Here is a 14961-nt window from a genome sequence, read left to right on the forward strand (position 1 = left end):
TTGACCTAGAGCTAACAAACTTGCCACATACATATTTTAGAAAGTTAAATTTGCATCTCAGGGCGACAATTTTCGGGGATAACATTCAAAAACCTTACAGCATATAAGTTATTTTTACATCTTCTTAAAGTTCAAAAATTTATCTTTTCAATGATCCGAATGCTTTAAACTATAAGTCAAGTTTCCATTTTTAAGGAATCAAAAAATGTATTTTAACAATGTTTTCCAATAAGTTATTTTGCAAAAATTTTACCTGCACGAGCACGTTACGCTTGCATGGGCAAAATTAGCTTTTATTATTTTGTTGGCATCACGTTGACAAAGGCTCAAATTAAAAGATAACTCTTACTGCAATGTAAACTCACAAAAAGTATAATTTTTAGCACATATTTGCAGGAAATGAAACAATTATGAAATATTATATTTCCTAAAAAATAAATGCGAGAAAATGATATCTATTATCATTTACAATACCTGTATTATTAATTTAATAAATCAATTCTTTTTAAGGCATACATAATTTAATATATATAGGATATTTATTCTATTCAGGGCCCAACTGCTAATTTCTAAAACTTTTAATTGGCGTATATATCTGATAAAAATGATCTAAGTAAAATAAATAATTTTATTTTATGTAGTTTGAATGAATTAACGTTCTGATGAATTACGAATTTGAAATTTTTTTTACAGATCCTCTGCCCTGTGAGTCCTAATTAATAAAATATTATTGAAACACTTATGTTTTAAGTAAAAGAAATTTCACTCTTTTGCGATTAAACCTGATTAATTTATGAAAATGTGAACTCTCTTCTATAAAAACTTTTCCGCCAATTGTTTTGCAGAAAATATGTCAATCAATTCCCGTAATTTCCCCAACGTTAATTGATCTAATACAATGAAATTGTTGATTGTCCTAAAACAATAATATTCAAAGTTTTATAACTTGATGTGATTTGATCTCAGAAGATTGAACTTTAGATTAACAAGATTATTTTGCTGAATATGCTTCACAGGGTAGAAGCACTGTTTATAATTTAATTTTCATAATTGTTTTCAGGTATGCATTTATTGATAAAAAAAATAATAATACTTGCAACATTTAAACTCCTTTGAAAATAAAACTGAATTTTATAAGTGGATCAGAGGATTTTTTTTAATAGAATAATTCTTTGGGACATTGCAAAAATTATAAATAATGTACTGTAATTGATATAAGACTTCAATGCTGAAGAATTCAATTTTGTACTCATATTTTTAAAACACATGTACGGTTTCATTAAAAAAAATTATGTATTTTTTGAAGTTTTATAGCTTTTGTTTCAATTTCAAGTTTCAATTTTACAGGAGATAACAACAAGTTAGAGAGAAATATAGAAAAATGAACAAAATATCATAAATCTTCATTAATTGTGTGAGTTATATGACTATGAAAATTTGATGAATAAAAATATTTCACTGGGGAAGCTATTAAGAGACCAAGTTATATGAAATATCTAATTGAAAATTTTTGTAGTAAATTATCTTGGCGAACCATTTTGTCGTCAAAGATGGCTAGTATCCAATAAGAAAAATGGTCTGATTGAAGTGAATAATAATGCATAATACTATGCAGTTTCAGTTAATAAATGTTCTAATAATTTACAGAACTTTGAATTTGCACTCATCCTCGGTCCTATAAGCTTTATTTACTAAATTATTCTTGAGACACTATTAAAAAAATTTCTTCTATTAACTCTTTTGCAAGAAACGTTTTAAGCAAAAGAGTAAAACTTTTTTAATAGTGTCTCAAATTTCACTCTTTTGAGACAAAAACTGATTTCAGTTGTGAAAATATGCATATTACTATTTTATAAAAGGAACACGCTATTTTAGACCTCTCCATTGCCCAAACTTCGAGGAAATTATATCCGTGATAATCTGGAGTTTCTTCAAAGCTAATGGCTCAAAATAATAAAATTGTTATAGGATGCGCAATGCTCTAAAAATAACAAAAATATTGAAAAATAAAATTTTTATTTCTTTTTTCGTTGGCTCATACAGCTACTTATCTTGACTCTAAATTTTAGATTTCGTATTTATGTGGTTTTTAAGATATATGAAGTTTTCTGGGTGGTGATAATTTCACATTAAAGGCAAGAAATGAGTTACATTTTCCTTTTAAAGTAATTTTCCATTCTTGAAGTTAATTAATTAAAATATTTTTAATATAAATCTATTGCTTTGATGAAATGGTTATACTTCTCACTACTTATATGGTTTTTGTTTATGTTCTGCGCTCTTTTTGAGATTTTATTACTGTCTAATAAATAACTTTTCAAGATCAAAACTTCTCATGACTAATATTAGTTTTTATGCAAAGTTTCTATTTTTTAAATTTTTTAATTTATTATTATTTTTTTTCTTAGAAACTTTGTATTTCAATGTTTTATTGTTTCTGATTATTTCTTCTGTCTGGAAAATACCATGACCGAAAAATCTTCGAATTATTCGAATGTGAAAAAAAAAGTCATATACAACTTTACTAAATCTACCTTATATTACCATGGTATATACTTTCCATATTAAAAAAAGAAACTGATAGCTAGGATCATATTTTAAACTTGCGAAGCGCATTCTAAAAAGTTTATTTTATTCACGTTTCCTTTATTTTGATAAAAAACTGTGGATCATAAGTATTTTTGGATCCAAAAATTAACATTAACAGCCAAAGTATGAACACATATTTTGTTATTCAGGCAAGTATACGAGTTATTCAGGCAAGCCGCCACAAACAGTTGCCTATATCGTTTTATGTTCAGCATCATTTCATCTTCTTTAACTTCATTCACATGATAAAAAATGACGCATCTTTTGCTTTTTTTTTCTTTTTGAACTAACAATCATTGTCTTTAATGCTTCCTTTTTCTTGCTAAAGTTGGCTAATTCCTATTGTTATTAAAACTACTTAGCCTTGTCTTTTTAATCAATAATTATTGCCTATAATGCCTCCCATTTTTCCCCCCAATGGCTCTTTTTTAGTTTCAGTTTATGGAATCTATTTTGTATTATAGTTATTTTCTGAGTTATTCCACTTTAGCCAATCGTTTGTGACAACTTGTCTGAATAATGTGCATACTTATACAAAACTAAATAAATAACACAAAAATTTATCTTTAAAATTATTTTAGTAAACTAAAGCCGAAGAAATTTCCTCCTTGGCGATCTAATAACATATTTTGTTTCTTATTTTAAAGTAGCTTAAACTATAAAATTTAACTTATGGTATCTAAATACGAATACTTCAATACATCCGTATGTATATCGCTTTTCCATAAAAATTATTTAACGAATAACTTTTATGTGGCTACAACTTTTACTGCACAACGAATATTAAATACTGAAAGAACGATAAAGATCCAAATAAGAAAATCCTACACAATTTGTATTTAAAAAAAAAAAAAAAAAAAAAAAAAAAAAAAACATTTTTTTTTTCATTATTTTAATGAAGGCGTATTTGCAAAATATATAAATAAATGAATATCATATCTAAAAAATTTATTTCGGACAATGCCTGCTCGCATCAGTTAATTATTTCCAAACACAGCCTAGCAAACATACAGACCCCACTGAACTTACGCCTTAGTTTCCAATTTGAAAGCCGTCCAGTTAAAAGCGGTAACCCACGTATATTTAAAACCCGTCATAAGCAGCTGGATCGGTATCACCCAACGCAAACTTCATGTATCAGCTTGAGCACCCCGTGCCAATATTGACAAATCATCCGTCAACTGCCCTCGGCGATATTAATATTCACCTCAGCCCAGTAGTGATGCGGTCGACGCCACTCGTGTAGAGAGTAGAAGTGAAATGTGTTACTGGATGTCGGGACAAAAAGATACTAAATCACTTCTATGTTGCCTTTTCCCTGCTTTCATTTGTAAAAAAGGACTCTGGTGCATCAGTTCATAAATCAAGAGGGTATGAATGAGAGAGGCGAAGAACTAAATTCTTTGTCGTGTGTGTTTGCTTGGGTTTATCATTTATAAAAATCTGGTTAGTAAATGGTTAAAAGTACTTTTACTGGAACAGGGATTTACATTTTTTTTCTCCCTCATACATAGGTATATAGAAAAGGTATGTAGGTATATTATTTAAAAAAAAGTAAAGAGATTGGTTTAAAACTGATGATCAGACTTTTTCGTGTTTGAAATGTATATGCGAGGAAAATTTGAAAGAGGTTCGAAACTTTGGTCCGACGCATCCTAGTATGGCAAAGTATTAGGCTTGATACGTCCAACATTATTTTGTTTTTAAAATTTTCTCTTTATTATATGGCACCGATAATGTAAATACAAAAAAAAAAAAAAATGATACCAATGCAATATTTCTGAATATAATTTCAGTAATTATTCCAATGAGAAATTTTGCTGTAAAATATATATAAAAATATTTTTTTAGTTATTAGAATGGAGGAAAAAAATGTACAGAAGTAACACTGTTATCAATAAAAGCTTATATATTTTTTTAAAATTAAAGTTTGCAAACAATTTTTTATGCAGTAATAAGATCAAAAGTTTTTGAAGAAAAACTTTAAGAAAATATTTATGTGTAACTGAAAATCTAATTAAAATTTTGAAAGTGACTGCCTACTACCCAAGAAGTAACTACGAACCGAATTTAATAGTTCTAGATCTAACATTCTGCCTTTCTGAACATTTTGAAGGGTTTTTTTTTCACTGTGCATGTAATATGACACATTTTATTGATAATATTGTTACGAATCTGTAATGCTGCTTCCCAGCATAGTTGGTTCCACCATCGGAAAGAATGTTTTACAGTCATCTGTATTGAACGGAGTCCGGTGTCGCGTCGGAGGTTCCAGAGCTTGGCGACCATTTGGCGACTTTGGAGCCAAAATAAATTATACCCAAAACATCGAGAATTTTCCCGATCCATCCAGGAGGAACCGAGATATGCCTCGAACGTTCCTGATTAGTTGAGAGGCTTCTAGCCCCGCTTCCTGAGACCTATAAAAGGAGGCGGCCGCAGCTGCTAGGGCAGAGTAGTCGGAACCGACGGTAAAGAACTGGCCTTCCAGAGATAAGTGGAGCAGCGACGGAGTGAAGCTAGTGCTGAACTAAGCTGTGCGCTACTGTCTGCAGTACAGTCTTGTTATATGCTGCTGTGTATGCTGTTGTTGCTGCACGTCTCGGCTGAAGATAATCGTCTTCTGTGCTTTATATAGTTGTCGTCTTTGTGCTGTCCTGTGTGTCTTCGTGTAAATAAACGTCGTTGTTTTATTTTCTACTGCCGCCTGGTGATTGAGCGTTCTTCACACCATATAACTTCCACTATCCAAACGAACCCCGGAAATTTCGTAATAATATATTAGACATCCTACATGCCTGCCGATTCTCTATGACAAAAATAAATCACTGGGGTATATAAATATTATCATGTAAAAATTCGACCACGAGAATTTCATGAATCTCTGTGATAGAGGCTTCGGTGAGTTTGAAACAAAAAATCATTTTTGGAATGATACTTGTATGTTTAATCTATTTTTTTTTCTCATGTATATAAATTTAATAATTCCAAAACTCAGCGAACGAACGGATGGATATGATATTATTTTTATCAAAATTAAAAATTTGTGTTAAATTTTTGACAAAATCTATCAATAGAAAAGGTGCTTTTCTTTATACCATATATATTTTTATTCACTTAAATTTAATATTGAACGTAAACGTGTCATATTTACAAATACATGCAGGATGCCTCCAAAATTGGATAAAACCTTTATTCTCCTAAATATTGCAGCTAGCCATATACTTCCCCTACAAAGTTCATTAAATAAGGTAAAAAAATTGTATGAACACCTCTTCGCTTCTGTAGAAGTTGATGAAGCCATAAAAATTAAATTTTCATGTGCTCCCCCCCCCATAGTGTAAAAGTATTAATCAGTAAAATGTTTCAATTAAAATTATCTATGAACAAATAAAGCTTCGCGTTTCTATCACCATTGCAGATATATGTTAATTTTTAAATTTGGAGGGACTAATCATAAAATTAAAAATAACAATTATTTAAGAGGTACAAATTTATTCAACACAGAGAAACTGTCATATGCAAATATTTATCTAGTAATATTTCATCCAAACATCATGACATGAAAAAAAAAATTGATAATCATGCATAATGTATTCAATTTGTTTGGTTAGCATTTGCACCTTCCACTGTATAAGTAAGGAAAAGAGAAACTTGAGAAATAGAACATTTAAAATATCCCAAAGAAGAATATAAGAAAAATTAATAATACAAGAAAATAAAATTCTTTGCTCACAACTGCGCCTTTGTAAAAGAATGACATATTTCACAACAAGGAGAGTAGGGAAATACTGACGATTTATGCTGCATGTAATCATAATGCAGGCCTAATTGAAGAAGAAACAAATGTCTTTTCCTGAATTTCCAGCACCTTTCAAAGAAGTTTTCTGATAGAATCTTTTAGAGATAACAAACTACGGAATCCTTATTCCGAGGGGAGGAATGGGAAAGATTAGGCATTATACAAACGACAGAGAAATTGGCATTTTGTCTTGATTTTCAAGCCACTTTCGTACTAGAATATGAATAGTCAGTTCAGAGCTCAACATTATAAAAACGTAGCCATCTACGATAGAGAATATTTCATTTTAATAAGAGATGTCTATACAGTATTCGTGGAGTCTATGAACTGTTATAACATTTACATGACCATAATGAAAAACTTTTGGATGCCTAAAATTTTACAGTTAGGTAACATTTCAACTAAAATCAAATCCTACTTTTCTGAGAAACGGAGGGGGGGGGGAGAGCTAAGAAACCGAAAAATTGACAAAGAATTAATCTTCGAAACGACCATTTTTGAAATGGTAAAAATCCATTCTTCCTACAAGAGCTTCATCATCAGTGTCAATTTTCTATAAATGTGTGGTGTGGTATTTGTAGAAAATATTTGATTTTTTTTTCCATTTTGCACAACAATGTAAGTAGTTACCAATACATTTCGTTAGTTTTGATTGGCATTACGTCTGAACTAACATTTACATTGCCTTTACATGCAAATTGCCGACCATTTCAAAATTTCTGTCTTTGTATCATAAATAATGAACAGAATATTGCTCTTAAAAATGCTACGTGACATTAAAGTTAGAAAATGCATTGCTATTTTTTGATGACTTTTAATCTTTTGTGATATGCATATTATCTCTGAAAATTGTAACAAATATCTCGCTTTAATACTAGTCAGAGGTAAGGAAAAATAGATTAAATCAATAACTTTTCTTATTATTATTTTCTTCTTGAAGTATTTTCAAACTTTTTGGTACTTGATTTGATGAAACTTTACAAACGGAAGTTAATGACTAATTGCAATAGTTAAAAAGAGGCTTCTTATATGTATTTTTTATATGATAAGCTTATTATATTATAAAGATATAAGTGCTTGTAACTATCTCTCTCTCTCTCTCTCTCTCTATATATATATATATATATATATATATATATATATATATTCTTGTAGATAAGAAAATATGAATAAGAAAATTATTACTGAATGACTAAAAAACTGACCGAATTATGAGGCATTGAAAGTCTCTATTTTAATGAAATTTTGCTGCAAAGTCCTCGGCCTTAAGAGAAATTTTAAGGTGTCCTTTACGAATCGAAATTACATCTCATTGTGTTATTTTTTCAAATTGTTCCTTAAAATAAATTTGTATGCGACTGACCCCTATTTAGTTCAAACTGTTATAAATAGGTCAAATTTAGTCATAAGAATTTGAGATTTTTTTTTTTATGTTTTAGAATTTATATATATTATCGTTAAAAAAAAAATCGTAAAATCGTAATATATCGTTAAAATTCGTAATTCGTAATTTTTTCGGTAGTATGCTTACTAATTCAAGCAACATAAAAAAAAATAATTTTTTCAATCATTTTTAATTCTATTTTAACTATAAATAAATTATTATTTAATTAGATTTTCTACAAAAAAAAAAAAAAAATATTATGCGACCCAAGATTTGACATATTGAGGCCTTAAAAAATGCACATTGTGAAACTTTTAATCAATCAAATAATTTCGCTTCGCATTTCAATGCACTTTTTTACTTAATGAACAATGCAATGATTTATTTTAGATTCATTTGATACTTCCTCGTATATGAAGAATAAAGAAAGTATTTCTATCAACATAAAAATTTGAACTCGAGATTTTGACGTATCTTCACCTTTTAGAATTCCTTGAGTTCGAAAAACACATTTTTGAAAAAATGTCCGTCTGTCAGCCTGTTTGTGACAAAGATAAAACTGATTTCAGCTGGTTGGTTGAAATTTGGTATACGGTCTTCACACCAAACTTGTAGATTTCTATCAAATGTTCGGCAAAATCCGTTTCTAGGAAGTCTGTCTGACCGACTGTTCGAATATAAGTTAACACGAAAATTATAAAACGTAGAGAGCTAGATAGACAAAATTTGGTATACAGATTTAGTATCTATTGTATAAATATCTGTCAAATTTTGAGCCAAATCCAACAAGGGATTCACTGCATGTCGTCTGTACTTCCAGAAATATGTAAAAGCGATAACTCAAAAAATATAGCGACTTAAATATAGCAAATTTGATATGTCATTGTGTGACTATTAGTGTAGTTTTGAGTCAAATTTTTGTTTTAATCCATTGGGAAGAGTGCGCCTAAAACCCAAATTCGCTTTTAGGATACTTTCAACTGCATGCCAGAGATGAATCCCAAAACACTTGCCGACGATTACGCGATAGAATCAGTAAAAATATTTAATTTACGCCTAGAAAATAATGTTCCGTAACATACGTCAATGCTACACAAGGCATTTCTCTGGAATATGCGAGAGTTTTGGGAGACGCTCTGGCTGATTTATTTCCGTTTTACTTCTAACTACAGAGCTGATTTTTTTTTTTACTTGTTTTTGTTATTTATGAAAAATAAGACTTTTCAAGGCATTTTTATTTCTTCGGAAACTATATATATCGTTTTTTAGTAAGAATTTTTGCTTATAAATTAAAAAGCAGGTTTTCATTAAATTTTAGGAACGTTAAACGTTCAAAAAAGACTTTTACTGCACTTTAAAAAGTAAGATGCGATAAAAAAATTTCTTTTCAGTCTGATCATTTTTGAACAATGCCATTATTTTCTATTAAAAAATTATTTTAAAAACTTATTTAGAACATGGCATTGTTCTATCACCAGTTTCATGACATTTTGGCCAATTGTATGATGATAGCCATAGGAATACTTTAGCTTTTAGTTTCATAAGATTGCAAATAAAATTACTTAATGGAATGAGTACTACTTAAAATGATTACTTAGTACTGTTTCCACCCCAGCCATGTTGGATTTTGATTGTTGTTGCTTATATAAAAATCAAATACAAAATTCGTGGCCATGCTGAGCTTCTACATCACTATCAACATTTTCAGAAATGTTTTATCTATCTGATATTTTATTTTAATTTTTAGAAATGTTGAAAAAGCTCACAGATCTTCATTGTTAATGTTATAAAATTAACTTCATTTTTTTTTGGTGTTAATAATTTTTTTTTTCATTTTTGTGATCATTTTTTTTTTTTTGTGTTAATAAATTTTTTTCATTTTTGTGATCATTTCTATGCCTTTTTCAAATCTAAAAAGGTATAATTTTGCTATAGAATATGTTGCGCAAATACAGAAATAAATATTAAAATTTAAAAAATAAGCATTTAAAATTAATTTTTTAAAAAAAATTTCAATAAAAATTATGCGTTATTATAAAACAGAAAAAAAAATACTATAATCAGAAAATACGCAGTTTGCTTATGCATACTTATACAAAGGTTCTTAATTTTTGGATCTAAGGTGCTTAAAAAGTGCTTAAAGGTACTTAATTTTTACAGCAGTTTATCACTACGCACCCTGAGTGTGTGAACAGTCACAGTTTCTTAGCTTATAAATTAGCATTGTTGCAAAAAAATATTTATTAGAAGATTGCAGTTAAAAAAGTATTATTATTATCTATTTAGTAAAGTTTATTTTAAAAGTATTATTATCTATTTAGTAAAGTTTATTTTAAAAGTATTATTATCTATTTAACATCTATAGTATAGACACATATCAAATTTTGAGGCAAATCCAACGAGGGGTTGACTATTTGGTGGTCTGTACTTTCAGAAATATGTTAGCGCAATAGCTCAAACACGCAAAGGCTAAAATATATCAAATTTTATATGTAATTTTCTTACTACAAGTATAGTTCTGTTTCTAATTCTTGTTTCAGTTAGGTGGAAAAAATGTGTCTAAAGCACATATTCCATTTTCGGATGCTACTAACCGCATGCCCGGGATTAATTGTCAAAAATCTCGCCAAGGATCACACAATAGATTCAGTAAAAATGCTTAATTTATGCCAAATATTATTATATATCAACTATTGTACGTGAATACCATGCAAAGCGTTATCTCTTAGATAACACTTTTGTTAGAGAATATGCAAGAAAGTATTATTGAAACCACTCACACTGATTTTATTTTTGTAATTTTAAACAAAAATTTGCACGTTTTTATTTATTATGAATACATGGCATCAACATTTGCTCACAATATTATTTAAGAAAACTCTGTTCTTGATGAATACAATATTAACAATTTGAACTGATGGAACAAATAGTAAACTGATCAGTTTTACTTGTTCCTACTATTTCCTAATATTTTATATCTCATGGAATTTGTACTTTGTTACAAATCTTTCTGTATAAAAAATGTTGGCTTATGTGATTCAGAAATCGTTCTTATTATTTACGAGCCGAATATTAATTGTTTAGTTTCAATTGAATCTCTCATACATAGCTTAAGTTCGTAACTTTCAAAGAAATATTTTTAAGCATCGAATTGTGACCGAAATTAACAACTTTTCTGTTCATCGTGTGTATGAACCATCCTAAATAAGTCAAGTTCCATGGCATCATACCAACTAAAACCTAATTATCCAGCTCATTTATCTTCGCATTTTTACGGTACTAAAATTTCACTTTCTTACTTGTCAGGTAAATTACAACGATATTATACAGATTGCTTTTTGCTTAGCTTTCAACAATGAAAGAAAATTCTGGAAGGTGCACATTCCTAATATATCTGTTCTAAATTTGGAAGCTCCTTATCTAAAGGTTTGTCTTGTAAAGTACCAATACACACACATGCTCGCAAGCACATTCTTCTTTTTTATTAGTTAAAACTGTCCAATGGCAACACTCAAATGTCAACAACAAACGATTATTTCATTGAACTCCTTTAAAGCTACAATTGCTTTAACGCTTCGCTTAGATTATTAGTTGAACCACCAAATATTATTAAAAGTACTCCGAAGAGATCTCGCCATGTCACCGAAACCTCCATTCATTCAGAGGAAAGATGTGATCATGTACTAATGTTTGTTCCACATCTGTTCCTAAAACTTCAGGCCGATGTAAATCAGATTTTTGATAATCATTATTTAAGATAACTGTCAACTTCCCTAAATGAAATAATTTATTAATTATTCATTTAATTATAATTTTTTAAAAACCTTAACTTCAAGGCAACCGATAACGCATCAAAATGTTTTTTTTTTTTTTTTTTTTTTAAATTACCAGATTAAAATTAATCAAAAAACTTGCTGACCCGGCAAACGTTGTCCAGCCATATAAATTATTTGTAGTGAATAGATTGGTTGTTAATTAAAAAATAACGAATGTACTGTAAGTGTGTGGGGATGGAATCTATGACAGAAAGAGGAATAGAGCGCTGTAGACGATGAAAGCCAAAAAAAAAAAAAAAAAAAAAAAACCCAACCATTCATTTTTTCAATACAATGTATTTCATTAACGTAACGAACATATACACTGTTTGATCTCTTAAAAATTAAACGTAAAGTGAAAAAAGTAATATATTTTTTATCCTAAAGTATTAAAAGGAAATAAAGAAAATCAGAATTCATTTCGAAGAGCAATTGAGTGAAAGATATTTTCTGTCAGTCCGTGTTTAGCCAACACAAATAAGCTCGATGGTTTGCCCACGCTAGAACATGCCACGTATAATTGTCCGTGTGAAAAACATGGTGTGCCCAAATCTAAGCAGCAAACAGACATATAGTTTGGCTTTGCGACTTATTGATTTTCATTGTGAATGCCAATCTAATACGAAATTGAACGCCTGTTCCTATTCAATTGACACGTCTGTGAGAATCATTGGAATTCGTGACAGCAAACATTTTCGGCTCCGAATTTGCTATTCAAAGTGGTGGCTTCGATAACGTTTTTCTTCAATATTTTAATGACCAATCGCGTGCCATTGCACAGCTGTGTTGGGTTCAAATTCCGAAGTAAAATAAGCGGAGATCCAGATTTCAGTCGTAGAAGATGTAGTGACATGCCTGGCAAATCCAGTGAGTTCAAAAATTCTGTTGGATAATTTACAGCTTCGTTAGCATCGCAAACTATATCGATCAATTTGTATGATACCGTCGCCTGGCAACGACTGCTGTATCTTGAAATTTAAATCATCGACGTCCACATTTTTTGCTGCCAAAATGGTTCTTTCTGTCAGTCACGCATGGTTTAAATATTGTGTTCGTACATCGGGAAATATGCTGTCAATGAGAACATTTTGCGAATCAACGACAGTGCAGAAATTAATGGGCTATTTTATGCATCCAGTATTTTCATAGACGGCAACTTTTCCGTCGCCTATATCCAACAATTGGTCCGAGAATATGTCGGCAGAGGGATCTTGTACCATGTTTACTTTTATCGACGCGCATGTTTATTTTTATCTGGACTTTTTCAACATTACGCCTCATTGACGATGATTTAAAGCAAGCGTTGATCTCATCAGCGTACGTTGAACGTGGACAGGGACACCTAATTACCAAGCGTTATGAAATATAATTTACGACCTATTCTCATACCTACTAAATACACATAAAAACTTTCATAAAAATCGGTCGAGCCGTTTCGGAGGAATACGAACACAAACACCGTGACACGAGATTTTTATATATTAGATTACATTTTCAGTAACACCAATTTTATTTCCATGCTTTTTATCTTTCTTCTTTTTAAAGCTTTATTAATTTTTCAAAGTTGACTTTTAAGTTTAATTTTTTAAAATCGCATTAATAGTTCTGACAAAATTCAAAATTTCATAATTTTTATTTTTTAATACCACCAATTTCTATATTGTAAAGTCTAAAATATGCATTTCAGCTCGAGTTCAATGAATTATAAGATTTTGATTTCAATTCATAATTTTTTTACGAAATTATTCCACTCTTGAAATTAAAAAATAAAGCGGAAAAAAAAGCAGTGCATGACAGTATGCAAAAGCAAATGCTTATCAAAAACCCGCAATTATTTAAACATAATAAATGAATGAATCCAGGCAGTTGTGTTATGGATGCCTCCAAGGAATAAGGAAATGTGTAGATATTGAATGAATCGAGATTGTGGATAAGCATAATGAAGTAATTTGTATATATAACCAAGAGGAATAGTCTCTCCAAAATATTCTCACATACTCTTTAATAAAGGTGTTATCCCAGAAAATGCCTTCCATTGTATTGGCGTACAATAATTATGAAATATTAACCTTTGTTGAATGATCTATCGTATCCTCCTAGGCAAGTTTTTTTGGTGATAAATCCTGGCATGCGGTTTATAGCATCCAAAAACCAAATTTTGTTTTAGATGCGTGTTTTCCAACCGTTTGAAACAATACTTTGACACAAAACTACACTTGTAGTCATAAACTACACAGTGACACAAGACACAAAACTACACTTGTAGTCAGAAACTACACTGTGACGCGAAACAACACTTGTAGTCCATATTTTATATGTTAGTCATTGCGTTTTTGAGTTAGTGCATTTAAATATATTTCCAATAATTTTTATACACACTACAATAAATACGTATTTATCAATAAGTACAAACCAACAGACAGTCAACCCCTCGTTGGATTTGCCTCAAAAGTCGGTAGATGTCGACACTATAGATATCAAATCTGTGTACTGAATTTTATCTAATTCTTTTCATTTTGTAGTTATTGTATATTCGTTTTGTAGTTAAATTAAATTATATATGTACAACAGGAGTGACAGTCTTCGTCTGAACGGATTTTACTCAAAATTTGATAGAAATCTACAAATTTGGTGTAAAGATCGTATCCAATTTTCATCCGTCTAGTTCAAAGCGTTTTTGAATTATTTTTATCACATAAAGACAGAAATGTTTTAAAAATGTGTTTTTCGAACTCAGGGAAGTCTAAAACGTGAACATTCGTCAAAATCTCGAGTTCGAATTCTTTGACGATTATAATACTTTCTCCTTTCTACGTATATGAGAAAGAAAAAATATTAACAATAAAATGCATTTAAACCTAAAAAAAGAAGGAATTTTTTTTTTGAAATTATAAATTAAATTGCTAAAATTATGAGTTTTCTAGAATTTTAGAAACTGCATAGTAAAGTTAACTTTTCTACAATCGTCAGTAAGGGCCGGGATAACCTGGCTGGTAGGGCATTGTATTCGCATCCCTTGGGTTGTGAGTTCAAACTCTCCAGCCAGAGACCTTCCGTGTGTGGTGGTGGCTGGTCACGTATAAGTCTGTTGTGGTCACAAAGTCCTCCATGTCGAGAGTAATAACATTGAGGTACTGGAAAAGAAGTTATTGTTCTCTGGTTCAGGTCTAAATTACGATCTGTGGTTGAATGAATGTAATGCACGAATGTTCTCCGCCCCGTAAAAAGGGTTGTGACGCGTGAATAGCTAAATCGTACTCCTTGACCTAGATAGCGCTACTGAAAAACAGGAGACGTAAAAATTTAGGCTTAATTCGCTAAACGTAGGCAGCGGGCTTGTCTTTGACAAGGGCCATCAGAAACAAAAATAC

This window comes from Argiope bruennichi, chromosome 2 (genome assembly GCF_947563725.1).
Source record: "Argiope bruennichi chromosome 2, qqArgBrue1.1, whole genome shotgun sequence".
In the NCBI taxonomy this organism is placed as follows: domain Eukaryota; kingdom Metazoa; phylum Arthropoda; class Arachnida; order Araneae; family Araneidae; genus Argiope; species Argiope bruennichi.